Source organism: Puntigrus tetrazona, chromosome 7 (genome assembly GCF_018831695.1).
Source record: "Puntigrus tetrazona isolate hp1 chromosome 7, ASM1883169v1, whole genome shotgun sequence".
Lineage (NCBI taxonomy): Eukaryota > Metazoa > Chordata > Actinopteri > Cypriniformes > Cyprinidae > Puntigrus > Puntigrus tetrazona.
The window spans coordinates 31,597,601-31,625,360 of NC_056705.1; the positions used below are offsets into that span (position 1 = coordinate 31,597,601).

The window sequence follows — 27,760 nt, forward strand, 5'->3', positions numbered from 1 at the left end:
ATTGTGTTATGTTGAATCTTTCCATTTGTGTTCCAGTGTAAAATGACACTTAATTACAGATATTAGTTTTAAATTTTCTCATTAAATAAAGTGACTTCCAACAATCGGATTTTGATCTCAGTTGTTAGTGATGGAAGAAATTTGATCGAGTTTCTCAGCTCTTAAAACAACAACAAAGGCAATCAGTGAATGAATATGAAACAACTTTGTATCTTTAATGATGTTTCTAGATTAGATTTCCAGCTTAGTATAATCTATTTTCATGTTCCTCTCTGTGTGTAGGTGAACCATGAGGTTGGGAAACAGATCCTGCTCGTCCTCCATTCTCCAAGCATGCATTTCATCATCCTTTACCAGACAGCCTTTATGTGTGCTGATAGTCGATGCTTCTCCACCCTGGTGGTCAGAACATGTACTCTTCTGTGTCAGGCCCTAGAGAATTTCCTTTTTTGGCCAGCAGTCTGGCAGGACCTGCTCGGTCTGCCACTGCTGCCGCCTTGCCATCAGCGCACAGCTGAGGTCTCTTATCTTTGTGGTGAGGATAAGTATGTGTGTATTTACACTAATGTTTCACTGAGCGAGAGTATAGGTTGATTTTAATAGACAAGCAGTTACATGTATTCATTTGATCTCATTCTCCTCCCTAGCAAGTTAAGGGCAATTTGACACGCCTGCTGTCCTGTATAGAGGAGGTTACATCTTTGCCTCAGAGAGGGCTGGGCAAGTAGGGGCAACGAGGCGCACTTCTTAAACAGGCAGTGCTGGACAGCCTGCAGCAGTTTAAAACAATACATGTCATACAGCTCATGGGGACTTCAAAAGCAATTGTATGGAGGTGAGAACTTATTTTGTTTTGGCATGTTCACTGAAGACATTTACTTTTTAATTAGATGTAGATGAATTCAAGGAAGAAGTTAGTTATAATTGGTCACATTTTTATACCAAACATCAAGAACAAAAATAAATAAAATAGTATTTTGAAAAAGAAATGTACTAGTAGAACTCTAAATGTTTTGTGACATTTTCTGTATAGCCACTCATGTCTAGTTTGGGCGCACAAATCAAATGAATGGCTTTACTCTGTGAGTAGTGTATGTAAATAATAGCTCTAAAGATTATTTGTCTTATGTAAATGAGCAGTGCAGTTTCATTCTATTAAGTATCTGGGCTTGTGTCTGCTGGCAATATGTACACTGCGTTTCCAAATTATTAAAGCTAAAATTCTGGCTGCTTTTCTTGGTCATAACCCATTGGGCAGCGAAATGCTCATTGGGTTAATATAACAGAGAATAAAACACATTTTAACTGCAAAAGAATTAAGAAATTAATGTCAAGAATTTGTGAGAAATCATGAGGAACCGTTTAGTCTCCAGTGGCATCATTTTCCAGAACTGCAACCTTCCTGAACTCTCTACAGGTACAAAGGTTCAGGTCCTCAGAGGCTTTGCTTGGGTACAAAATCCCCAAAAATAACCTCATTTAATAAGAATAACATGTTTGAAGTGTAGTGAAATCCTTTAAGACTGATTTTTATATAGGCTTGAGAGTGAGTTGTGAGTGGCAAGTGACTGAAGGAATAGTCCACAATATCTGCAAGGACAGACATTTCAGGATAGGAGATCTCAAACTTAATGCCAGATTCTGATAAAACTTATTTCGTAGGGCTCCTAAGTATTACAGGAATGAGAATAATTAAAAACGATACCTATTGCATTACGCAAATGAGAATTATGAGACAGTAAAGTGCGATCAACTGTCCTGGAAAGTAATATCTCAATAGTGCTTTATTTACCCATGAATGTCTGAATTTTCACACAGTAATCTGTCTTCATAAAGAGCTGCCCTGGTAATTCATCCTTTAGTTCAGCAACTACTGCCTTTCGATCTATGCGCTGCCCCAGGCTTCGCTTTTAGAATGATTCAAACCCACTGCTATGCTTAAACCTCACATCACAAGTAAAGAAATTGTCTTGTCTGTATTGGGCCTTTTTCAAAGCACAGTGCATTCAGCATTCAGATTTCCTACCAATGAATCCAAAGCTCATTTGCTCTTCTACTATCAGCCTGGAATGAAGATGTTGGCGCACTAACACAGACCACATGGCCCCCAGCAGCCACTTCCTTCAGCAGGCTCCATTAAAACCCAGCACTACCACGTCCTCTCACAGGAAGTACTGGCAGAGGACAAGCGTGCTTAATCGATTTACAGAATATTTTTTGTCCAAATGGGATTATATGGTGTATATGTGGGTTTGGTCTCACTTCGCAGTTACACAGATACACCAGCTATTGTAATTATGCCACAGATGTCTATCATAAGATGAGAGTAACACAGAAGCTTTGATGTATGTGATTGTAGCACTTTCTTTGTGACTCCCTGTTGAAATACGAGACGAACTCATGTAGCAGTGATTTGTACAAGCCATTTCTGTGGCACAGGCACATCTTTTGATGACTGATTTATTTTTGTATCCTAGGTATGTTCTGGAAGACTCATTCTTCACATGCTAAACCACACAGAAAGATGTTTTTGTGCTGTGTAGTCTATGAGAGATCTCTCCCTCCCCATTCTAAGTTGGTATATACAACAAGAGAGACAGCTAATACCCTAATCAGCTTTCATCCATGCAGTCATAAAAAGCAGGGACATTACAGCTTTGGCTTTGAGGCCTTATGGGTACTTGTGTGATTATTGTTTGAAATGTTTGAAGAATTCTAAGTATGAAATGTAGGGTATTTTCTCAAATCACTTTCTGCTGGCTGTTGAATCTTGAATCCATTTAACAAAAAACACGTGTTGGATAAACTATAAAGTGAAGGATTAGCAAACAAGCCCGTTTAGCGCTAATTTTTTGACCTGCATGCTACAATGCTGATGAATTTACATTTTTTTAAAGGTGATATGTTAACCTGTCAGCCAGATACAGACGGTCCTCCAACAGCTGGAACAGGGCCTGAAAAAACTCTGATCTGATTAGTCTGGGTGCAGGCTTCTGTGGTTCAGATCACATTACAGCAGAGTCTCTCAGACGGGATTCCAGCCCTGCAGCATTGAGAGACACCATCTCTTAAACATGACCAAGAAGGTAGGGATAACATATTTATCATAACCTGACACAGATATTCTTAGTCACTGAGACCTATCATCCAACATGGTCATTATGTTCTGCAAAAAGACATGCTTAATATATTCAATAAATAAAAAGGAGTCAACTACAGGCCACAACAAATCTTAATTCAAAAGGGGTTTGCAAGATGCTTTGTACTGTGTACAATGAATCTGCCAAAACTCGAGCCCTCTCTTGTTTTCTGCATAATTTCTTTAATTAAGGTTTTGTGGTTGACACTCAGGATTTCAAGTTACACTACAGACTGGAGTGAAATAAGATTATCAGGGTAAAGAGCAAACCAGGCATTCAGCAATTAAAGAAAACTGAGCCCAACATTGAAGTCTCTCTGTGTGATCTGATATGTATTAATTTCTTAGAAATTTAAGGGATGTGGGGGAATGGGCAATGTTTATATCTGTACATTTATATAAACAACATATTTTTCTAATACTGAATGCCCAGAGTCAATTATTCCATTTGTACTACGGCACAACTACACATCTATCAGCCGTTATATTTCAAGGCATTTTTACTTACAAGGTTTTTGTAATTATGCCAGAGTAGGATTATTTCTTCCGCATCTCATCCAATGCTTCCGTTATTAATTCAAAGCGTAATTCAAATGTAGTAACAGATGCCTTTAGCTGCTGATAGCAGACTAATCCAGTTATTGCTATGGTGAGCTTTCAAGAACGCAAGGCTATGTTTAGGTGTGTTTACTCTAATAACATTGCCTTCCTTATAAGTTTGTTTCCGTTTCAGTGTCAGGTTGTTCGGTATTTTTTACACACTTTGTTATGTGTGTGTGTGTGTGTCCTCCATTGTGGAATTTACTTATTGTGATTATGAAAGATCACATTACCTGTCATCTTCATGTGCTCCTTCTTAACACACACTGAGACTGAAGACTGAACCATAAAGAAAAAGTAAGCGGTGTAAGTTTCACATTTTTGCTTTAATTTTGTTCATTTTTTTCTCTCTATGGATTCTCCTTTTCGGAGATCTCCAAATTTTCCAGAATGTAACACTTTGGAGCTTTCACAGCCAATTATATTCAAGTATTCAACTTCCCCCATAGTATAAGTTTTTTGCAACAAAAACAATTAACCTTTAAAAGGTACTTTACAGCATTTTACAGATAAATACTTAAATGTAAATTTTTAAATGACGCTTTAATATTTTTTTTTATATGAAAGTACTTTTTGATGGGTTGTGTAAAATACTAAAAGACAAACAAAAATTTCTTAAGTCAATACTACTATTTAAATTTATATTGTGCTAAATTGCAAGTTTATCATTACAGATAAATAATGGTTCCTTACACATTTCTTCTTTCAAAACATACAGAGACAGTAAAGGAATCTTACCTATTTTCATAGCATACTTCAAATACAGCTTATCTAAAACAAAGTATTTATCACAGAAAATCAAACCCCTTAAACATCCCACATTTTTCCATCTTCCGGTAGAAATTTTTAGGTTTTTAGGCTTGCTTCATGCTTTCCTTTGAAGGGAGACTTTGTCCTGACTGCCCTCTATAGACACAGACAGCGCTTATCTGACTGGGCTGTTGTAGTCTGACAGATATGTGTAGGAAAGGGAAGTTTGAGGTCATGTAGTCCAATGTGTTTTGCTGGATCAAGTCCATACCAGCTTTCATTATTGATTGCTCTCATGAAAGCAGCTAATGGGATAAAAATCCTTCACAAGCCAGTTTATTTCCACCTACATACACACACACATTCTGGAAACATACTGGCTCTATTTTGACAGATGGATGCTCTGCAACTATAGGTGTGACTAACTAGAATGACATTAAGGTCTCAGTATCCCTCCTGTCTGACATCCTGTTTTTAACTTCTAACAGACAAACTCAAGCATGAGAAACCTCAAAATCAACATTTGACACCAAAATGTGAAGCAAAGGCCAAGTCCATGTGTATATGTGTGAGAACTCAACATGAGAGCTCTGGGTGTGTATATGTGTGTGTGTAAGTGAGATACCAGAGATTATGTTGGTTCTGTTTGTATCTGGGTCATAAATTCTAAAATTAACTTAGCTACTTTATTACTTTCTTGATACTTGTATTTTCTAAGAAAATCTGATTGATTTGATTGTTTGAAAAACTTTATTTGCTGCTTTTCTCAGTATTGACAGTATAGTGCATTCAAACTTTTAAATCTTCTGAATCACTTAAAGTATGAAATATATCATAAATGGTCATAATAATTTTCTTCAGTTTTTCAGAATTTTTAAAACACTAAAACCCATTGGCTGAAAGTTCTCATTGTCTGAACTCGTTTAGCTAATTGCATCAACCTCTGCATGAACTGTGATTGCTTCCTCTGCTACTGCTCCTGTTTGTGGACTATATTCTAGTTAATGGGCCTTTCCTCAGCATGTAGCATTGAAATTAGCATAGCCCTTTGTTTGTCCTTCATGGATAGTCTCTGGACTTGACTTCTGCCTGACTTTGCCTTTGATATTCCTGTTTGCTGTGGTTTTGTCGTCTGCCTGCTTTGACCTTTGTCTTGCTAAATAGTTTGTTAATGGAGCCGCATGCCCAGAGCACCTCATTCATGCAAATACTACAATGAACTGGTGATCCAGCGGCTTTTCATTCGAACTATGGCCAGGTATGTGTCTAGCTGGTTATTACTAAACCCCCAAGCAGGAGCACCGAATGCTTGAGGACTGCATCCAGGAATATCTAGATCTTGCTTATTCTCAGATTTAATGGACTGTGTCTTGATCGACTTCTTTTGTAGGGATAAACAATCATCAGGTACAACTTGTTTGTGAGGGTCACTGGGGCCGCTGCACAGTTTATGGAGTTTGCCTTAATGACTGTGGGTTCAGTGTTCACGCTGGAATCGCGGAGGGGAGAATGGGATGGCCACGTGCACAAGATTGCCGCCTCCCAGAGCCATTTAACAAGATGGCCTTTCTCCCAGAGCCACGGCACAAGATGGCCTTCTTCCCAGAGCCACCGCACAATATTGCCGCTCCCAGAGCCACCGCACAAGATGGCCACCAACCTAGACTCACCGCCCAAGTCTGCCGCTCAACCCAGAGCCACCGCCTGCTGGCCACCACACCAGGTTTCAGTTATTGCAGTTATCCAGCCACAAAGTTCTCAGCCACCACAGATGCCTCCAATATTTCCAAGCATTGTAGATGCAGCATTTGATAATACCCAGGGCGCCCAAGGGTGTTTTGAGGGCTGGTGTCCAGTCTGGCAGACTCCTACCAGTGATATCAGTGAGGCAGCCAGGTCCCCAGAGCTTCAGCAATGTCATCCCTGAGACTGGACTCTCTGTATTCTATCCCAATGGCGAATGCCATTTTGTGTGTTTGGGCCACACATTGCTCAATTCCTGCACACCAGTCTGCAACCACCTAAGCCCATTCCTGCCCATCACCAGTTCACCCAGTGCCCAATCAAATCCAATAATGCCTGCTCCAGAGGACTTTCTGTGCACAGGTCTGCCCTGAGGCCTTTCCTGACCCTGCAGTCTGCTCCTGGGACCTCTCCCGTCCGCCAGCCTGCTTCAGAGGTACGGCATCAACCATAGAACCTCTAGAGTTGGTATCATTTACGGAAAAAAACTCACTGCCTGTCCAGTCTCAGCTACCTACTGGAAGGCCTCTTGAGGCCCATGGATCTTCTTGGCCCAGGTATAGCTAGAGAGAGATTACTAATACCTATGAGTCTGTCCAGTTGCAGCTATGTGGAGGCTGCTTGTGAATTTTTCTGTGAGCTCCAGCCATGGCTACAGAGGCTGCCTGTGAAGTCTAGGGTCCTCTGGGCCAAGGAAATGCCCTGTCTGTGTTGTCTGGATTCTTTCAGTCCCTGGTCCATGTATGCTGCCCTGGCCAGTCCAGTCTGGAGGGTTCCGGTTCCATCTGTTACTTTCTTAGGTCTTCCGTCCTTCAGGTCTCAGCACACCCGGGGTCTCCCATTATGCCTGATGTTACGGGCCAAGCCAGCAGAGGGAGCTCTACCTCTGCATAAACTGTGATTGCTTCCTCTGCTACTTTCATTTAAGGTTTGTGTCAATCATGAACTGAAACAGAAACAGCTGCAGGAGGCTTTGACTGGGTGAGGGAACAGCAAATCCCAACCAAGTTGAGGTTGTGAAAGACCGCTTTATGTCATGGGCAAGATTGGAGTACAGCAACAAGACACAAGGAAGTTATACTGCATCAACAAGGTCTCTCCTAGACAAAGATTTCTGAAACAGAGGTGTTTCAAGATGTTGTTCAAGAAACAGAGAGACACAAAGAAACAGGCAATGTTGAGGATTGCAGATGGTGGTCGGCCAAGGACACTTAGTGCAGCAGATGAAAGACACATCAAAATCATTCCCTGAAATCGAAAGATACCCAGCAGTGCCATTAGCTCAAACCTGCAGAACAGTGGAACCCAGGTACACCCATCTACCGGTCCGGAGAAGTTCACAGAAGTTTGTCTTCATGGAAGAGTTGCAGCCAAAAAGTTACACCTTTGACGTGGAACAAGGCCAAGTGACTCAAGTATACAAAAACATAGGAACTAGGTTGCAGAAAAATGGCAGGTTCTGGACTGATGAGTCAAAATTTTAAATATTTGTCTGTAGCAGAAGGCAGTTTGTTCATCGACGGTGGACATGTAATAATGGTGCAAAGTCTGCAGGCAACAGTACATGTGGAGGTTCCTTTGAATGTTTGGGGCTGCATTTGCAACAAAGGAGATTTGGTCAGATTAATGGTGTTCTCAATGCTGAGAGCCAGGCAGATACTTCCATTGTGATCCAATCCACAAAAATACCATCAGGGGAGGCGTATGATTGGCCCCAAATTTATTCTGCAGCAGGACAATATCAAAACATGTCAAATCAAGTCACTAAGGACTAACATCTTCAACGTAAAGAAGTACTGGAAGTGATGGCATAGATTCTGACCTCAACATCATTGGAGTGTGTCTGGGATTACATGACGAGACAGAAGGATGTGAGAAATCTTACATCCACAGGAGATCTTGCTTTAGTTCTTCAAGATGTTTGAAACAAATCCTTACCTTCCTGCCCTTCAAAACTGTGTGCAAGTGTACCTACAAGAATTGCTGCTGTTTTGAAAGCAAAGGGTGGTCACACCAAATATTGATTTGATTTAGATTTCTCTTTGTTTGTTCGCTGCATTTTGTCTATATATGAAAAATGTTTAATAATCCCATTTTTTGAAAGCATTCTTTTGTTTACAGCATTTTTTCACACCTGCCTAAACTTTGCAGTACTGTATATAATTTTGAGTCACACTGTTTTATGATTTAGAGGCAGTGCTTGATTTTGGAACACAAGTAAAACTGTTTTGAGGTGTTTTGAAGTTTCATTTTGCAAGTCAGAGGTTTTTTTTAAATAGAATGTACAGTTGTGGAGGTTTTTTTGCAACCAACTCAGGTTGCTAACACACAATTCACCTTAAACCACCTATTGATAATCCACCTATTGTTACTGTTATGATGAATCCTCTGATAACCAGGCTCCTAGAGAGTCTTTTTACAGTATCTGGATTAAACTGTTGCTAGAAGAGATTTCAATTGCTCACTCAGAAGTGACTACATTACCATAACATTAAAGTTTATGTATATTCAATGAACACACTCTGGGACTGTTGGAGCCAGTGGATACTTGACCTCTGATTGCTGGTACAGGAGATTAAGTGAATAATGTGCAAAAGAGGAATGTACATTTAATGCATAATATACTTCTCACAGTGTGGCTAGTGCATTACTATCTTTTCCAGTTTTACAAAGAAACAAAAAATAGATTAAGAAATTTTAGAACTTTTGTTAAAACAACATTAAGCATTACTCTCAAAGCTGTGGTATTTCTCTGTAATGGGAATATTAGGAGAGTAGTTCTTGGGAAAATGTTACACATTGCCATATTCATGTTTAGCAGGTACTTTAAGTTATTATTTTGTGGTATATTGTCCAGATATAAACAGAGAATCCTGGACTACAGTATATCACTGTCAAGTATATTTACCAACCTCACTTCATCTTAGAGGATCTATATTCAATCACTTCTACGTGCTCTGTTAAAATAGGTATAGTGCAGGATTTATGATTTGTCCACAGTAAGTTCTAGTGCTGTACCCATGTAACACAGATTAACTACCTTAAATGACTTGTAAAAATAAATTGCATACATTTTACCTCAGGAAAATCCGTTTAAAATCCTTTTAAATACTGCTCCTGGAAAAAATGACTAGCCTTCTAAATGTTATATAATAATCAAATCTTTATTCTATTATTTTAATCTTATTTTTAATATATGTGCACAGATTTTGTATTTATTTTTAGAACTAATTGATTGTTGACATCATTGATCTGATCTTATTTACCCAACTTTTTGAGTGAAAAGATCAGTGAGGCTCAGTGTTGGGAAGGTTACTTTAAAAGTAATTATAGTTACTAGTTACTTCTTACAAATAGTAACTGAGTTACCAAATTTAAAAGTAACCTATTGTGTTAAAATAATAAATAAATAATTCAAATAGCAAACTTGGATGTTAAATGTATAAAATGTTAATGAAAAAGGCATTAAATATAATAAACAATTATAATAAAACATTGTACATTCATCTACACTATTTATCTACTGACATATAGCAGTCAGTCAAGAACTATAATACAATATTATTATAATTTAGCATATGATGATAAAACTTAAGTAATCAGAATTACCCAGTATGAATGCATATGTCATGTTGACTGAATTAGGAATGGTGGCGATGCTTGTTTATTATTAGGTATTTGTATAAAAAAATGATAAGAACAAAACTACTACAAATTCTACTACTACTAATAACAATATAAAATGCACTAAGGATTAATAAGCTGCTCTGTTCATGAATATTAATCATGTAGTCAGTGACTTTATGGTATGTCAAATACAGCTACACTGAGCACCCATTCAGATGGACTGAAAAATTGAATTCTAATGATATCATAATAAATTCTAGTAATGGCGTTGTAATGGGAAAACATTACTTTGTTTGATTAAAGCGTTACGTTTTTATAGCGCTGTTATTCCCATCACTGGTGAGGCTTATGATTCAATCAGTTCAATAATAAAAATAAAGAACAAAATGTGTTTACAAAAGATTGCATTTTGATGATAATAATGTAACATAAAACGATCAATCACAAAAAAGTACAATAATTATCCTTTTTTTTGTATTTAGGAGAAGTTTTTAAACCATGTGTGAGCGAAGTCAGGAAATAGTTTTAGAACAACAGAATTTTCAGTATAGTAAAAAATACTGTCCTGGTCAAAATAACAAGGACACAACATGAGGTTTAATGCAAGCCCTAACTCTTCTGAGCATTTAGTTTTTCTTTCTTCACTAACGAAAAATTTAAATGGCGTTTGCAGGATTTTTGCAGTACTTATTTTCAGTGAGTTGAAGGCAAGAGAAATTGTTGAACTGATGTTTTTTTACTTGCATAACCCTAGCCCACAATACCAGGTGTATCATAAAACACTGACCATTTAACATCTCTTTTCACTTGTCTTGGTTGAAGTCATGGTTTCACCACTGGCTAACTAGAAGACACCATAGCATGTCTAGACAGTCTCTCTGTCTGTCTTTCTGTCTCCCTATACTTCATCTGTCCATCTCCCTTAAATCTCAGTTACTCATTTTCTCATATATTCCATGCCTCTTTCCCCCTCCCTGTCTGCAAGCCTGTTTTATCCATTTCAGAAGTGACAGATTTAGCGATGTGGTTTGGGAGAGTCATGGGAACAAAAGAGGTCCTGTCGTACCACCCATGCCCATCTCTCCCTCTTCAACTCACCCCCTCCTCTGGGTCTGTAGTGTTGCCATGGTAATTTCATGGCGTGATTAGGATAACATGCTGATGTGAAAAGCAGGACCTATGTTAATGTCACAGCCTGTTGTTTTGTAAGATAAAGTGTAAGTGGGTGTGAGGGTGTGGAATTTTGGGATATATTGCCAGTTGTTAGAAGCTTACAGCAAAATAGGTCTGTAGATTAGCCCCATGTGGCTGGCCTGGCCTCGACAACAGACAGAATGAACCATTTTTCAAATTTGTTAATTGTGCTGAAAGGCTTAGCTCTGTGTTCACAAACCATCTGTTGCCATTGTAAGTTTTCTTATTGTCGGTTTCATCTAGTACATTTTCAATTACGCTAACTCATTCACCATAATGCCACCAAAATTCAAAGCCTAGAAATTCATAATCTTTATTCTTACGTTTACATTTGTTCATTTAGCAGATGCTTTTTACCCAAAGCGACTTCAAACGAGCAATAAAACAAAGCGGTTCATCAAGAAAGCAATAATATAAGAGGTGCTGTGATTATAAAGATTGTTCTTATAGTACAGACTAGAATAGATATGAAAGGGATATTTTCTGTCTTTTCCCCTCGGGTTTAAATAGCCTGTAAGTGACACGCATGTTTTACTTTCGCTTGTAAATTTGCAGCAATTGAGCAACAAGCAGTTGTTTGCTTTTTAGTTCATTATAGATTTCCCTCTTTTTCTTTTATCATGATCATTTCACTTTGACTTTTATATTAGTGGGAATTCAGTTCATTAAACAACAAAATACAACATAGAACATAGAACTTTTATTAACAAAATAAATAAAAATACAATGCTTTATGCTATAACGTAAACAAAGTTTGAATAGCCTAGGTCTTTAAGATTAAAAATCAGAGGAACAAATTATGAAATGTATAACATTTATTAGCAAAACGAGTAAGAAAATTAGGAGGCACGGATGGCATATATTTTGATGTAAAATAATAATAAAAAATACAGTTTGAATAAAACAAAAATCAGCTAAAACGGTGGAACCAAATAAATGAGAAACTAATGTAGATTGATGGTAGAAGTCAACATGCTTTTCAAAATCCAAAATATTTTTACAGGTGCTTTTGGAGAAGAATTGTGCTATTCTGCGTGTTTCCATCAACTGTGTAATGCAATAAAAATAAACATCAGCCTAATAAAAAAAGAGTTCCGACCAATATACACATCCACACGAGCAATGCTGTCCGGGGATGGTCCTCAAGAGAGCATTGCCACTTACATTGAGTGGGGCTGGTGTCGCTTTCCTCAGGCTGAACAGTCGAATTGCACGACACCAGCCCCACTCCAGATCCAGAGCCCGGTCTACCACTTCACCGAAATGCAGAGCCACAGCCAGTGCCCCACCGCTGACGGAGTTACGGGGTCTGCTGTGACCACAGAGCCATCGCTGGAGAGAGCAACAGAGCTGTGGAGCGCCACCAGACCTGAGTAGACTGCGTCAGACCAGGTGCGTGAGCTGGATACACAGCACGCCACGGTGGAGAATGCTAAGTACTGTGAGAGCTACTTCCACTGCAGCAGAGCTGAGGATGAGCTGATTATACTTCTGGGGCTGCTGGATCTACAGGAAGATCTGGATGATTGTGATCTGGAGTTAGACCTGGCACCTCCCCTGTGTTGTGAGTTCCTGGTTCTGTCCAACCGTCCAGAATCCCAGATGGTTCCGTCCAGCTGTCCACATTCCCCAAGGGCACCCTCAAGAGACTTTTCCCCAAGGGCCCCCTCCAGTGCCGGCACTTCCAGTGCGCCCTCCAGTGCCAGCGCTCCTCCAGAGTCTGCTCTTCAAACAATCTCCGCAAAGCTCCATTGTCCCTCTGGCTCCGCCTTGGTCTGTCGTTGACCATCCTTTGCATTGGGATTCTTCTCCTCCAACTTCACCTCGTCCCTCCATCCCTCCGGCTCTGTCAGGCTCCTCCATCCCCAGGCTCCACATTGGTCCTCTGTTGCTTCGGCTCCACCGTGTCCTTGTGGTTCCCCGTCTCTGCATCGGTCACTCTTGATCCCACGGATCTCCTCCTTCTTCTGACTCTTCCTGTCTCTTCCCTGGCTTCTTTCTCCATCTGTTCCTCCTTGGACTTTTGTTTGTTGTTTGTTTTCTGGACTCTGTTTGCCAACCCCTCCCACCAGAACCTCCCTTTGAGTTCAGTTTGTCCGATCTTAAATCGTTAATATGTGTGGTTTTTATCTTCTGCCTACCTGCCTGCCTGTAGCAGTGTTATTTGCTCCTTTGTGTAAAAATATGAAAAATATTGTCATCTTTTTTCTAAGACGAGAGATGGCGAGATGACACGGATATCATTAGACACTAAAAGTGACAAAATTAACATGCAGTATCATTGACAAAAATAAGACGAGACTAAAATGTAATAAAAATATCATTTTTTCGTAAGCATTCATTTTTGTTACGATTGACTGCAATACTGCATTTAACAAAAATGTTTAACTTTCTAACCATATTTAACATTTTTACAAACTGAGAGTAGTAATTACGACTTTTGAAATGTATGTTTATCCTTTTGGAAATGGATCTTATCTATTCCTAATCTGTTTTATTAGTTTGCATTTAAGACTCATTTTGACCAAAGTATGTACCAAGTTTTAGGAATGTTTAATATTGTGTTCAAAATAATCCTGAAACTTATTGTGTTATTATACATTATAAAACTATTTTCAGGTTTATACTGATGCTTGCATATCTGATACTTGTAGTTGTAGCACAATTAAAATGAAAATTGTTGTAAAACATAATACACTCTTAGAGAGTCTATTAGCGAAAGCACCTTTCTTCCTGTTTACATATTCTCTTTAATGTACACATGGAGACTCCTGATGCAACTTGCTATCTGTGCCGAGTAATGAAGACAGCCTAGTAATCTTTTATAGACCGTGTAAACACTTCATCCAAGTTCTGGATAGCGTTTCATCAATCAGGTATAATTTCATCAATCCTCTGGGATTGAATGTTGTTTTCATTGCTCTGTCAGGACTGGTCTCAGATATTCTTGTTGGAGATATCCTCATCTGGCCTCATTAGTGGTTAGTTTCATGTAGTTCTCAGTAATGTCTGATATCAATCAGCTGTGTTTTGATTCATCCAGGTTATCTTTGTTGTAACCATTCATTGTTTCTTAATCTCAATTTTTCCTTACAAGTCCTGGTTTTAAAGTTTAGTTAATTAATATCTAATTTCATATTTAGTCTGCAAACCCCTTATTCCTAGAGCTTAAGTTTGTGACTCCCAGAGAATACAAATACAGAACTTTGTGTGAATAGACTGTAAACTGCTTTAAATAAATGCAAATTGTAATGTTGGATTAATAGGTAGGACAAATCAGATTATTAGGGGTCAAAATGCTTAGAGCAAAATGGCATATAAGGTGAGAAAAAAAACCATGGAGAAAGTGGAGACAAATGAGAGTAGGTAAAAGCTGGATAAAGGGAACCGGAGGAAGAAAGGGTGGGTGAAAAACAGTGCACAATAAGAGAATTACAAGACGTAGGATTGGTAGGAATAAAGAAAGATGTCTCACAGAAAAACGAGAGGCAAAGTGTGAGCGGGAAGGACGGTGACTAACTTAAGACAGCAATAAAAGGAAACAGAATGTGGTAAGGAAGATGATGTCAAAAAACATCTTTTGCCTGAAGCGAATGTGCAGAACAAAGAGTAACCATAAACTCCCATTCATCCATGACAGATTAACTGTGACTCATCAGTAGGAGCCGTTTTTGAGGATGTACACATTCAGTTGGCTCTTCTCTTGGATCATGCAGAATCTGTGTCCTCTGCCCACATGCCAAAGCATCAGAAGGACATTTTCTATGAAGCTCACTACAAGAATTCTTGTAAAACATTGGTAGTCAAAAGATTGGAGTTATTTGTTTGCATTGCCCTGAGAGACCGATTAAAAAGAAACATGCCCTCGAAACTAATTGGGGCTTTTTCTTACATGTTGTTTTTGTGTGCTAGTAACATTCGAAGAATCTAACATTTCATTTGGTGCTAATGTGCCATGTTGCCTTTTGATGCAAGGACATGACACTCTCATTCTAGTATTTTTACAAAGAAAAGAAGCATTTCAGATATTTAGTTTTGTTTTACTTTTTTTCATCTTTTTTTTTATCCCTTTCAAAAATGGAGAGAATTAAGCTCTTTGAAATGAGATGATGGTGTAGAAGTGCGTGGGTGTGTGTGTGTGTGTGTGTGTGTGTGTGTATGGGAGCTGGCATGGTGGTCTGTCCTCACACTCAGTTTCATCACTTAGTGTGCATTTCCCATGAGAATACGACTATGGCGATGATTCTGTTTGTTGAGGATTTAAAAGTAAAATGTTCTCTCTCTCCCTTTTTGCTTTTGATCTCGGCCTGTCTTTGACTCTTTCTCTTAAAAACAGGAGAGCTATTTTCAGTGAGCAGTCTTTCATTTTGCGCCTTACCTGTTTAAAGCAGCGCTCAAAGAATGAGGGGGTTTATGCCTGGCTCTGCTTGTTGACTCTTTCAGTTTGATGTGTCTGTACCTGTAATGTAAATTACAATTGATGAAATTGTTACACAACAAAGAGACATCTTTGTTCAATTTGGCAACGTTAATACCATATTTACCCTGAGGTGGCAGTTTATGCCAGTATAGAACTGATTTGTTTAACCGGATGATAATTTTCCGATCTGTGAAAATAAGTAAATATGTAAAATCGTGAAATGATTTCTAGTATGATGTTTTAGTGTATTTTAAACTGTATTTTTTTTCTTATTTTTTTTGCTGATTTGCTGCTCTAATAACTTGTCCTACTACTGACAATATTGAAAACAGTTTCAGAATTTTTGTTGAAAACAATATGCATTTTTAAAGGTGCCATAGAATGCATCTATATAATATTTAAAATTGGTCTCTGATATCTACATAAAAGGTATGGGGCTTAGGTAAGGGCAGAAATTCTCCACAAGCAGTTTTACATGTGCATTTACAACCCTAGGATTTCTCCTAGAATAAAATGCTCTCTTATTGGCTTATTTGGAAGGGTCCTGATTAATAATGTTGAGTTGTTCTTTGATTGGCAGTTTTACGTTGTGATTTCAATTTTGAGCTCTTCTGATTGGCTGTTTCACAGTGGGCTCGTTTTAGAAGCTCACAGTAGGAAGGAAATACAGGGAAACACTTTCACAGTTATGTCAGACGGTAATTAAATAAAATGCAGGGCATCCGGGAGCCGCTATTAGTATGCTGGGCACTGAAACTGCTTTCAAATGGATGATCGCTTTTTACTTTCACTTTCGAGATTCGAGATAAAATAAAGAAAACAGATAAGATGTTGCTTTGTGCTATTTGAGTTTTCTTTTTCTGAAAAAATTAAGCACATCACAAAAATTTACTGAAACTCATCATATATAGGCTACGTTACCTGATTTTTTCCCCTTGTTTATCTGTTAACTAAATCAAATATATTTCAAGAATGTATTCCTTGTATGTATTTATATTTTTTTATATTTATATATGAATTTATATTAAAGTTTATATTCAGGACAGATTGCCGTCAACAGCCATTTTAGGACAGTAGTGAGTTGGTCTTACTTAGAAGTCCTCTTCACTACTCATAATGTTTTACAGATTTAGGAACTAGTTTTAGTGCTAAAACATTTTGTGAAATACTATTATGGTAAAAATGTACGAGTCCTAAATTTAGGACTCACACGCCCACTATTTTTTAAGATAAGATAAGATTTTGTCCTAAATCAGCAAGTTAGGAGCTACTTTTAGTGTTAAGATGTTTTGTGAATACAAGCCCAGATACTTGTCAGTGGTACTCAGGATCTTACTATTTATGTTTATGTGGTTAGTGAAATCCTATGTACTGTAATGTAACAGGCTACTGCTAACTAAAAGCTAACCACGTTGCTTTACTGGCTGGAGTTATGTTCAGATTTGCCATTGGTCTTTTTCATTCACACGATTTACAGGAAACATTGGGGTTTGAGGCTCACTGTTTGTCATTTCCATGAACAGAACTGTTATTATTCAGCTATGCCAAGGTCAATACAGTTTTCCATTCTATTGCACCTTTAAGGATTCTTTGATACCTTGATACGAGTAGCTTTAACTGAAAATTAGTTTTTTGCTGTGTACTAAGTTGGAAGAGTATCCATCCTGTTCAAATGCTGAACTCAGCAGTCTGTGTTCAGGAAACTACCCTTGTCCCTGACAGTGGTAAAGGTCACAGAAAATCATAACTGGTATGGTAGTGATTACATCAAAATGTTAGCAGGTGTGTGTACAGATGATGGCTAGTCTTCAACCTTTAACATTCCTTTTGTGCATAATAAAGGTGCATTTTCCCTTATTGTGATATTTTCTTTCTGTTTTTTTTCCTCCCAAAATCTGTTACTCTTAAATGTCATTACATCGAATGCTAAGGTCATTTGTTCAGTTATCACAAAGACTAACTGTACATTATTTTGCCATCCAAATGACCCAAGTCTCTATTCTCATTTGATTTTAAATGATAAATTAACCTGCATTTGTTTTAAGATGGAGGTTGGTTTAAGAATGTTGCACAGTTTGCATAAATGGATTGGAGATTATTTATCTGTTATACACACAAGGGAACGTTGTCTTAACCGAAAAAAATAGTTCCTTAAATATTCCCTAACCTGAAAAAAAAATCAGTTTGAATTAAATTTCTCTTTTAGTTGAAAAACATAAACAAAGGGTTGCTTGGCCAGTGGCATGGTTTAGGGCTTTAGGCTATCGATATATTAGCGCCCTCTAGAACCTGTTAAAGGCATAGCTCATAGACAGCATCACTGCTCACAAAATGATTTAAGCAGAGCTCTTCTAACTGAATGTAAATAAAATGATCTGAAAGATGTAAAGATGAAGAATAAACAGGAAATTCAATGGGACTTCAATAGAACAGAAAAGGGCACTGTTGCAACGATACCTTGACGAATCATAGTTTAATATGAAAAAGGATTGAAGATTGAAAAGAAAGACGTGGCATCACTAGATGCACTAGATGTAAGATGTGTCAAATGGAAGTGATACGGGGGATGTGTGTCATTTGCCTTTTACTCTAAGCCATTTACACTCTCCATTCACACTTGCATGTTTCTCACCCTCTCCATCTGGGCCACAGCTATTGGATATGAGCAACAGAGTGCTGAGATGCACATACCGACTATTTATTCAGAACTCAAATTCAAGGAGTGCTGACCTAAACTGTTTTGCACCTCATTAGTGCACATTTGATTCAATGATACAGTAGAAATTGATTCCAATATAGGCTGACAGTTTGTTTGGAGGCATAGGAATAAGCAATTACTTGTAATAAATCGTATCTAATTGATTTAAATGCAAATTTTTCACCCTGAGAGGTTAAGTTTAACTGTTTAGACTCTTTAGAATGTGTGTTCTCCAAAGACATGCCTGTGTTGATAGGTTTGACCTGAATATCGGAGATCATATTCTCAATTTAAAAAAAACGAAAATCATTGATCATGCACTACATTGTTGTCTGTTGTTGGTCTGAAAACGCAACACATCCACAACAGCTATTGTATCACAGTTGAGATAGTTCTCCTTCTCTTACTCAGGTTTTCTCCCGGTTAGAGTTTGTTTGGGAATGAAACATTAAAGATGTACTGTGAAACCCCATTACCCTCTTAAGGCCCTATAGAGCTGAAAGCAAATTAATAATTTAGAGGGACTTGGGAATCCAGAGAGAGTGGCAATGATTGTTAACATACGTTTAAGTTTCCACTTTAAGCAAGAAATGAACGTTCACCTTATTATGCATTTTTAAATGCATATTTTAGATCTTTTTTTTTATAATTATTTTGACCTCAATACAGGACAAATTTTTTAGTAACTGATTTATAGAATCCTATCCCCTACATTTTTTCTTTTCCAATAATTTATTACAGTCAGATGTTTACCACACTACGGAAGAAAACATCTGCACTTCTGTTTCATTATTATTTTAAGATTTATTTGTCTGAATGATTTGATAAAAGTAATAAATATTTACATTTTAGTCTGTTCGCCAGCACTGATCATTAAAACCACTGTCTGGTAAAGTCAATAACATTGGTTATATTGTTATACAGTGGCACCCGTCAAGGAACTGGATATATTAGGCAGCAAGTGGTCAGTCAGTTATGGAGCTTCATGGGTTGGAAGCAGGAAAAATGTGCATGTGAAAAGATCTGAGTGCTTTGGAGACAAAAAGTGATAGCCAGAGCACCTCAATAAAGGCACATCTAGTGGGGTGTTCCGAGTAGGCAATGCTTAGTACCCACCAAAAGTGTAGCTAAAAATTGTAGCAGACCAGTTACCCCTGTTCATGCCGAAAGTGTTACCTGACACAGTGGGGCAAATAAATATTTGATTCACTGACGATTCTTCAAGTTTTCCCACTTACAAAGAACGAAGATCTGTAATTTTCTGTGAGAGACAGAAAAAAAAAATCCGGAAAATCGCATTGTACGTATTAATTTCGCATTAATTTCCATTTTATTGCATGAAATAAATTTTGATGCAATAGAAAAATAGAACTTATTTGTTTACAATTACAGAGGTCAGATGTTTCCTGTAGTTCTTGACCAGGTTTGCCCACACTTGCAGCAGGAATTTTGGCTCACTCCTCCATACAGGTCTTCTCCAGATCTTTCAGGTTTTGGAGCTGTCGCTGAGCAACACAGAGTTTCAGCTCCCTCCATAGATTTTCTATTGGGTTCAGGTCTGGAGAAATGTCTTGAAATGCTTCTTACGGAGCCACTCCTTAGTTGCCCTTGCTGTGTGTTTGGGGTCATTGTCATGCTGAAAGACCCAGCCTTGACTCATCTTCAGTGCTCTAACTGAGGGAAGGAGGTTGTTGCCCAAAATCTCAGAATACATGGCCCCATCCATCCTCCCCTCAACACGGTGCAGTTGCCCTGTCCTCTTTGTAGATACCCTCAAAATACCATCAAAGTATCACGCTTTCACCCCCATGCTTCATGGTTGGGATAGTATTCTTGGGATTGTACTCATCCTCCTTCTTCCTCCAAGCATGGCGAGTGTAGTTTGATTCTGGTAGATTCTGTCTCTCACAGTTGAGAGGTATAGCTACGATGAACATTACAGACCTACTCTCCATTCTTTGTAATCCTTTCCATGTTTTACTGAAGAATGTTGACAAGAATAAATAAGTAGAATTAATATTTTTGCCAGAATTTTATGCAAGACAGTAAAGGCATTAACTGACATTAAAGTCAGAATATAAATATATGTATTACAAGACATTAATAATTCAGAATTTACTGTCATAACACTTTATTTTTATTTTAGTTAGATGTTTGAGTCACATACAGTGAAACAGGATTCTTGTTTACTGGATTACTGAGCCTAAAAAACAACAGCACAATATATGCAAAATACATGTTACATAAGCACAAACACATTTTGAGATTTCAAGCTCTCTTTGAAAATGGTTAGCCTTGATGAGATACATAATTGATTTGACAGCATCCTCTACTGGTTGTTTTTGGGTACCACAACGTTATGTCTGACAGGACATACGTTTCATAAATTTACAACATCATATTAACTCCTGGAAACATGATATTATGTTGTGTGATATTGTGACGATGTGAAATTGTGGCTTTGAGATGCTATGTTGAGGGAACATCATCCAACAACACTTTGTGCATTTTCTTGTTGTTTGTATTATTATAATTATTATTATTATTATTCTCACCATCTTTATTATTAGCCTATTATTCCATTTTATATTCATTTTTTTCCTTCATTTCGATCTCTTTACCTATCATTCTGACAGGTTTTGTAAATAAGCCTAATGTAAATTGACATGACAATTTGCCTGGGATTTACATCCTACTGGAAAGGTAGTTTAAAGGTTGAATTGAACATATTTAACTTTATTTCTCTGAATTAATAATTATAATAGAGCCTACTGCCTATGTTTCGTTGACAAATAAATCATTCGGAATTTAATTTGAAAATGAATGCTCATTTATCATCAAACACTGGCATAAATTATCTACAATCATAAAGTATTGTTATAATTGTCAGGTGATTACAGTATTTGCAAAATATATGGTTGCAAATCTAGCAAAATTATACAGAACACAATTAGGTAAATAAGTTGTTCCCTCAGCATAGCATATTGTGGCAATGACATAAGGACGTCAAGGTCAAAGTTTAAACACTGCATGCCTGGAAAACTAATTTTTAATGGACCAATGTAGAATAATGCTGCCATGTTACAGGAATGTGGTATTTATTCATATATACTTTCTTTCTTTTCATCCTGTAGAGAGCCTGATGCTAGGTACAGAGATGGATCTGCAGCTGGTGGAGGGCACAGTTGTGGCCTTGGAGAACTTTCTGAAAATGTGGCTACATGACCAGGGCGGAGACAGAGAGCATTTGCACTTGTTGTTACCCCCTTCTCTCACATCACAGGGTTCTACATCACACCCCGCCAACAACAGGCCAAGCCCGGGTAAAAAACACACACATGGAATCTGCATGAGCACCCACTAAAATATTCATCCAGAAATCTATTTCTTGCTTAACATATTTGCATAATGAATATTTTGTTTAAGCTTGTGTTGAGTTTTGTGTCTGTTTGGGTATTTAATGTTCAATGTTAGTATTTGAAGCCGATTTTTCAAGTTTTCCCACTTACAAAAGAATTGAGAGATCTGAAATTGTCATCGTAGATACACCTCAACTGTGAGAGACAGAATAAAACAAAAATCCAGAATATCACATTGTATAATTTTTTTAAAATATTTAATTTACATTTTCCTGCATGAAATAAATATTTCATATACCAAGAATTCAGGCTCTCACAGACCTGTTAGTTTTTCTTTAAGAAGCCCTCTTGTCCTCCACTCATTAACTGCACTAACTGCACCTGTTTGCCTGCATAAAGACACCTGTCCACACACTCAGAGTTCAACCTCTTCACTATGGGCAAGACCAAAGAGCTGTCTAAAGACAACAGGAACAAAATTATAGACCTGCACAAGGCTGGTATGGGCTGCAGGACAATAAGCAAACAGTGTGGTGAGAAGGCAACAACTGTCAGGGCAATTATTAGAAAATGGAAGAAATTCAAGATGACTGTCAATCTCCCTCAGATTGAGGCTCCATGCAAGATCTCACCTCATGGAATATGAATGATCCTGAGAAAGGTGAGGGATCAGCCTAGAACTACTCTGGAAGACCTGGTCAGTGACCTGAAGACAATGTTTAACACACTACACTGTCATGGATTAAAATCCTGCAGCCCATGCAAGGTTCCCATGCTCAAGCTAGCACATGTCCAGGCCTGTCTGAAGTTTGCCAAAGACCATCTGGATGATCCAGAGGAGGCATGGAAGAAGGTCATGTGGTCAGATGAGGCCAGAATAGAACTTTTTGGTATAAACTCCACTTCCTGTGTTTGTAGGAGGAAAAAGGATGGGTACACCATCACTAGAACACCATCCCAACCATTGAAGCATGGAGGTGAAAGCAGTCATGCTTTGGAGGTGCTTTTCTGCAAAGGGGACAGGGCAACTGCACCGTATTGAGGGGAGGATGGTTGGGGCCATGTATCCTGAGATTTTGGGCAACAACCTCTTTCCCTGGGTCTTTCAGCATGACATTGACCCCAAACACATAGCCAGGGCAACAACCAGCTCCAAAACCTGAAAGATCTGGAGAAGACCTGTATGGAGGAGTGAGCCAAAATTCCTGCTGCAAGTGTGGGCAAACCTGGTCAAGAACTACAGGAAACATCTGACCTCTGTAATTGTAAACATAGGTTTCTCTACCAAATATTAAGTTCCATTTTTCTATTGCATCAAATACTTATGTCATTTAATAGAATGAAAATTATTTAAAATCATAGAATATGATTTTCTAGATTTTTTTGTTATTCTGTCTCTCACAGTTGAGGTGTTCATATGATGAAAATTCTATTTTTTGTAAGTGGGAAAACTTGACAAATCGGTAGTGTATCAAATGCTTATTTGCCCCACTGTGAATGCCCATGTCTCCCTCTGCAGTCTGTTTGAAGTGTGACATGCAGGAGAGACTTCTCAGCCCAGCCCTACTTCCCAGCACTCATGACCTTGGGTGAAGACTGAGAGCATGCAAGATTTCCAGCCTCCAAACAAGAGTCTGGCCAATCAGAAACTCTCACCGCAGCGTCTGAGAGTTGTCAAGTACAGTCACATCTGTTCATTTCACCTTTTTTGTTAATGGGGTTTAATCACAGAGTTCACAGACTGCTGTGATACTGTATATTTTTTAATATATGACTGATCTAGGGAAGTTCACAATAGTGCTTTTGATGACTGTGTTCATATGCAGTATATTCAACAGGAACACAAAAACTCAGTTTAAGTGTGGCCTCTGTAATATGGGTAATGCACTGTATGCTGTGTGAGGGTGAAAGGGAGAAGAAAAAAACAGACTATGCAAAAGTCAATATGATAGAGTCAGGTTTTTATCAAACAGACAGCTCTGTGTTTGAGTCTTCTGTTTCCCACACACAGTCATACATTGTATTCCCCTGAGTATTTTGCATATTATTTTCATGAACATGAGGTCATTCTTCCCGGGCACTGTGATACAGTCATACTACTTGTCCCCACCTAGTCATTATGGTCCAATATGACATATACTTGTGTAATTCCCTTTCACACATGTGCATCTTTTTGTCACTTTTACTCACACAGGGTTTGTGAGACGTTTATCCATTTTAAGAAATTCTCAGAGAGCTGTCTTGTGTTTAGCTGGGTCCTGGGATATGAGAGGATGTGGGTCAGTGGTGCATGAGGGCAGAAGTTAAAGTGATTTCAGATTTGATCACATGCTGTCCTTTTCTATACTGCTGATGTCAATAAGAGAATAAGAGCTTTCTTATCGTACCATATTAGCATATTAGAATGATTTCTGAAGGATGTATACAGCGTGTGTTTGTGTGTGTGATATAGAGTTCTTCATGCTGGAGGTGTGTGTCAGTCTGTGCTGTATGGACTACCGCTAATCATCAGACCAACCTCATGCTGGCAGCTGGACTGGGATGAAATGGAGACAAACCAGCAGGCATTTCATGCTCTCTGCCACATTCTAAAAGTCAGCGTCTGACTTTGTGTTCATTTGTTTGTGTGTGTTAACAGATGTGAGGGATCTGAAAATGTTAAAAACCAGAATATGTTTTGTTTACTTAGATCCGTGACTGGTTCCTTTTGGTGCGTTTAGAGTCGGGGGCAGGTTCAGGTTCTGCAGTGTTCTCTTACTATATGCTTCAGTCCTCTGGTTCAGTCTCTCTGCTTCTGAAGCCTGTGCTGACACGAGAACTTATGCTACCCTGCTGCCTGCCTGTCTCAGTGGAGGACCCACCACTTCCTGCACTCGCCTCTGTGGAGGTACCATTTCATTATAGAATACGCATGAATATTGCCCACCTCACAGCTCAATTCTAATATTTAGCATCAACAACTGAACTCTATAATTAGAATACTTAGTATTATTAAAGGGACAGTTCATCCTAAAATGACAACTCTGTCATAATTTACTATTCCTCATGTCACTCTAAACATGTATGAAATAAGTCATACAGATTTGAAAGTAAATGTAAATGAGATTACTTACACCTTACGCTTTGATCATATTAATCTTTGATATTACACCTCTATGATGATCATGTGACCGCTGTTTCCAGAGCTCCCTGGATCAGCTTGAGAAAGACCCGTCTTTAACCCTCTCTGTCTGGACACCAACCTTTACTCAAACCTTAGAATTAGAGGTTTGCTCACGCGCTCATCACAACCATTCGGAGCACAAGGCCAGGGCAGTGTCCATCGCAGGGGGCCAGTCGACCACCAGAGGGCTCCACACAGCGTCAGGTCAGAGGAGTGGAATGGATCAAAATGTTAAAGAAAAGATTTTGCTCTGCAGTTTGCTATAATTGCCGTTTTAGACAGTAATTTGGATTTGAAAGCTGTAGAAGTATCGGTATCATTATCTTTTGGTTGCTGGCAAATTTAACGAAATAATGGAGTTTTATCATACCTTCATTATAAAAAACTGAGATATGAAAAGCTCTGTGATAAGGTGTCGGTAATGTTGACATAAGTTGGCCCAAATAGATTAGATGTAATCAGAATAAAGCGGTGTTTGTCAAGCACTAGAAACTTTCAAACACTACTCTCTACATTGTGCTATTTTAGTTGAGCTCTACATCTGAATACATATTTTAGAAAAACTCAAATGAAAATAAATAAAGAGAAAATTTGAGTGTGTGTGATGTTGAAAGGGGGAAACTATTGTCCCAGAGAGCAAAAACGAAACCAAGCACTGACCTAATATCGAAACACCCACGCAAGAGGAAGACAAATAGAACGAAAGGGAGAATGAAAACGATAAAGAGCAGTTAAAATAAACGGATTCCATATTTTGGAACTCTTCACAATCAGAGTCAGCAATGACCGATTTGCATTTTGTGATATATAACACTGTCATATATATATATATATATATATATATATATATATATATATATATACACACACACAGAGGAGTGTTAGAAGTTCATCTTGACATCTAGGCTTGGAGGAAGAGCTGCAGTAAATAGACATTCAAGTCCTTCTAGACTTTGATTGCAGTCGAAAACAAAGTGAATCCTGCAATAGAGTTGGGTTTTTTGTATGTTTTTCTGTTCCTTACTCTCATTTGTCATTTTTGGTTGACAGGCTCGGCAATCTCAGAGTCGTGTGCGAGTCACAGTGGCCCCACTGCCTTCCATCCCTTTAAACAAGATGCCTCGCCGTTTACTAACCTTCAGCCAATCACGACCCTGTGCTTCTGCCCTCTTTTCCCAAGACAACTATGAGGAGGATGACCCTGTGCTGATCCAGTAAGGAGAAAGAGAGAAAGCATAAAACTTTCACTACAAGAGGAAATTGCACATTTACATTCACACTTACACTGACTGACACCAACAGTTTCTAAACTCCCACAGACAGGATGCTACGTACTTGCACATGACCATATACACATTTAGATGTATAGCTATTTTAAACTCATTTATTTGCTTTAGTGTTTGGAGAACACTGTATTGTGCAAAGGAGAGCAGTACTAATTTAGATTCTCTCATCTAATTCAAAGCCAGTTTTAAACACCCAATAAACACCTTAAGCTAGCTATACAGACCATTCCTTATTTCCAACAAGACTAGGACTGGTTAGGTTAAGTTAATTGTTCGGTTTTAAGAGTAGTTTGGTAGTGCAACATCACAGCCCCATTTATCTTCTTACATCTGAAAACATTACAGCACAGATTAAATAACCTCATTTTTTTCTCCAAATTAAAACTTCAGCAACTTTGAGACTGACACTGCAAAATCAGCCCTCATATTTCAGACACTCGGTACGCAAAAAAAACAAGCTGTTTTGTTACCCTGATGTTTGCAATTAAACCAGTCCTCATAGTAACTAGCATGATTTCACTCTTGGAGACGCAATTAAACTAACTGTTGTTCCATACGGTTTAACAAAGCCTGCACCGCAACTGGGAAAAAAAATATAATTGTGAACTGCTGAGGCTGCTAAAAGAAATCAAATACAAAACCACAGAATAGTAAAAGGACAAGAAAAAAGGCTGTTTAAAGAGAGAGAACGGTCTTCTCGGTTTAAAAGCTGTGTTTAGAAGGCTCTGTAGAGTTTAGGAGGAAGAAGGCCAGAGTAGTGGAAAAGTAGAGGCATTGTCTTCCTTTATGGAAGCCTCCAGTGCGGCCCCAAGGGAGACAAACTGTACTCAGATGAGCAGGAATTCAAGGCCTTCAATGAGTTACAGAAAGAAGAGAGGGGAAAAGAAAGAAAGAGGTCGCTCTGTGTAGCCCCGTGACCTCTCAGAACAAGGTTCAGCTTTGGAGGCGCTGGTTTAGAGTTGCGAGAGCTGAGGGACACGATTCTGAATGCAGACTGAGGTCAGAGCTCTAATATTACTCAATGGGCCTCTCTTACTAGATCCCATCAGTATTGCTTCATTAAGTTTTCCGCCATTCCACCCACCTGGCACCGCCTACGCCTCGTCTTTATGACATCATGCTGAGGTTTGGCATTGTGCAAAACGCCACAAAAAGCAGACATAGAGAGAGGATCTCGCGTCATTTTACCCCCCCTTTTTCATATTTTACGTTCATGATTTCCTAGCCTTTTCAGCTGTTACGAAAGATATTCAATGGGGAGTTTTTCTTATTTTTAAATTGTTTTTCAAATGTCTCTTTACTTCTGTTTAAGTAACGATTTAAGCATGGGTTAAGAATTATAATAGTTTTTTATTCTTCTAAATCTTTGTAAATTTTTATTTAAATTTTAGCTCTATATTAAATCTTTATTAACACTGTGTTATACGTGGTTTTAAAATTATCACTGCTATTTGTTTTGTTTTTGCCTGTTAAGAATAAAATAAAAATGTAATAAAAATTTGACATTTTTGCTAACTCTTTAGAATAATGATATAATAATATAGTTGTTTGGGTTTTGGGTAGGATTATGGATGTAGAACAAGTCATTAATATGTGCTTAATTACTACTAATAAATGGCTAATATTCTAGCAATATACATGCTAATAAGCAACTAGTTTAGAGACTTTAAAATAAAGTAAATTGACATTTTACATGGGAATAAAATTAAATAGGCAAGCCTAAAAGTTGGAAAAACTGGCTTGAGAAAATAATTGGTTATCTTTTAAAAAAGAAAAAAAAA

General features: G+C 38.1%; 1 pseudogene; it reads left to right on the forward strand.

Annotated features, from left to right (window-relative positions):
• The first annotated feature begins 289 nt into the window (after window positions 1-289).
• On the forward strand, window positions 290-26,291 carry LOC122348103 (annotated as a pseudogene).
• The last annotated feature ends 1,469 nt before the right edge of the window (window positions 26,292-27,760 follow it).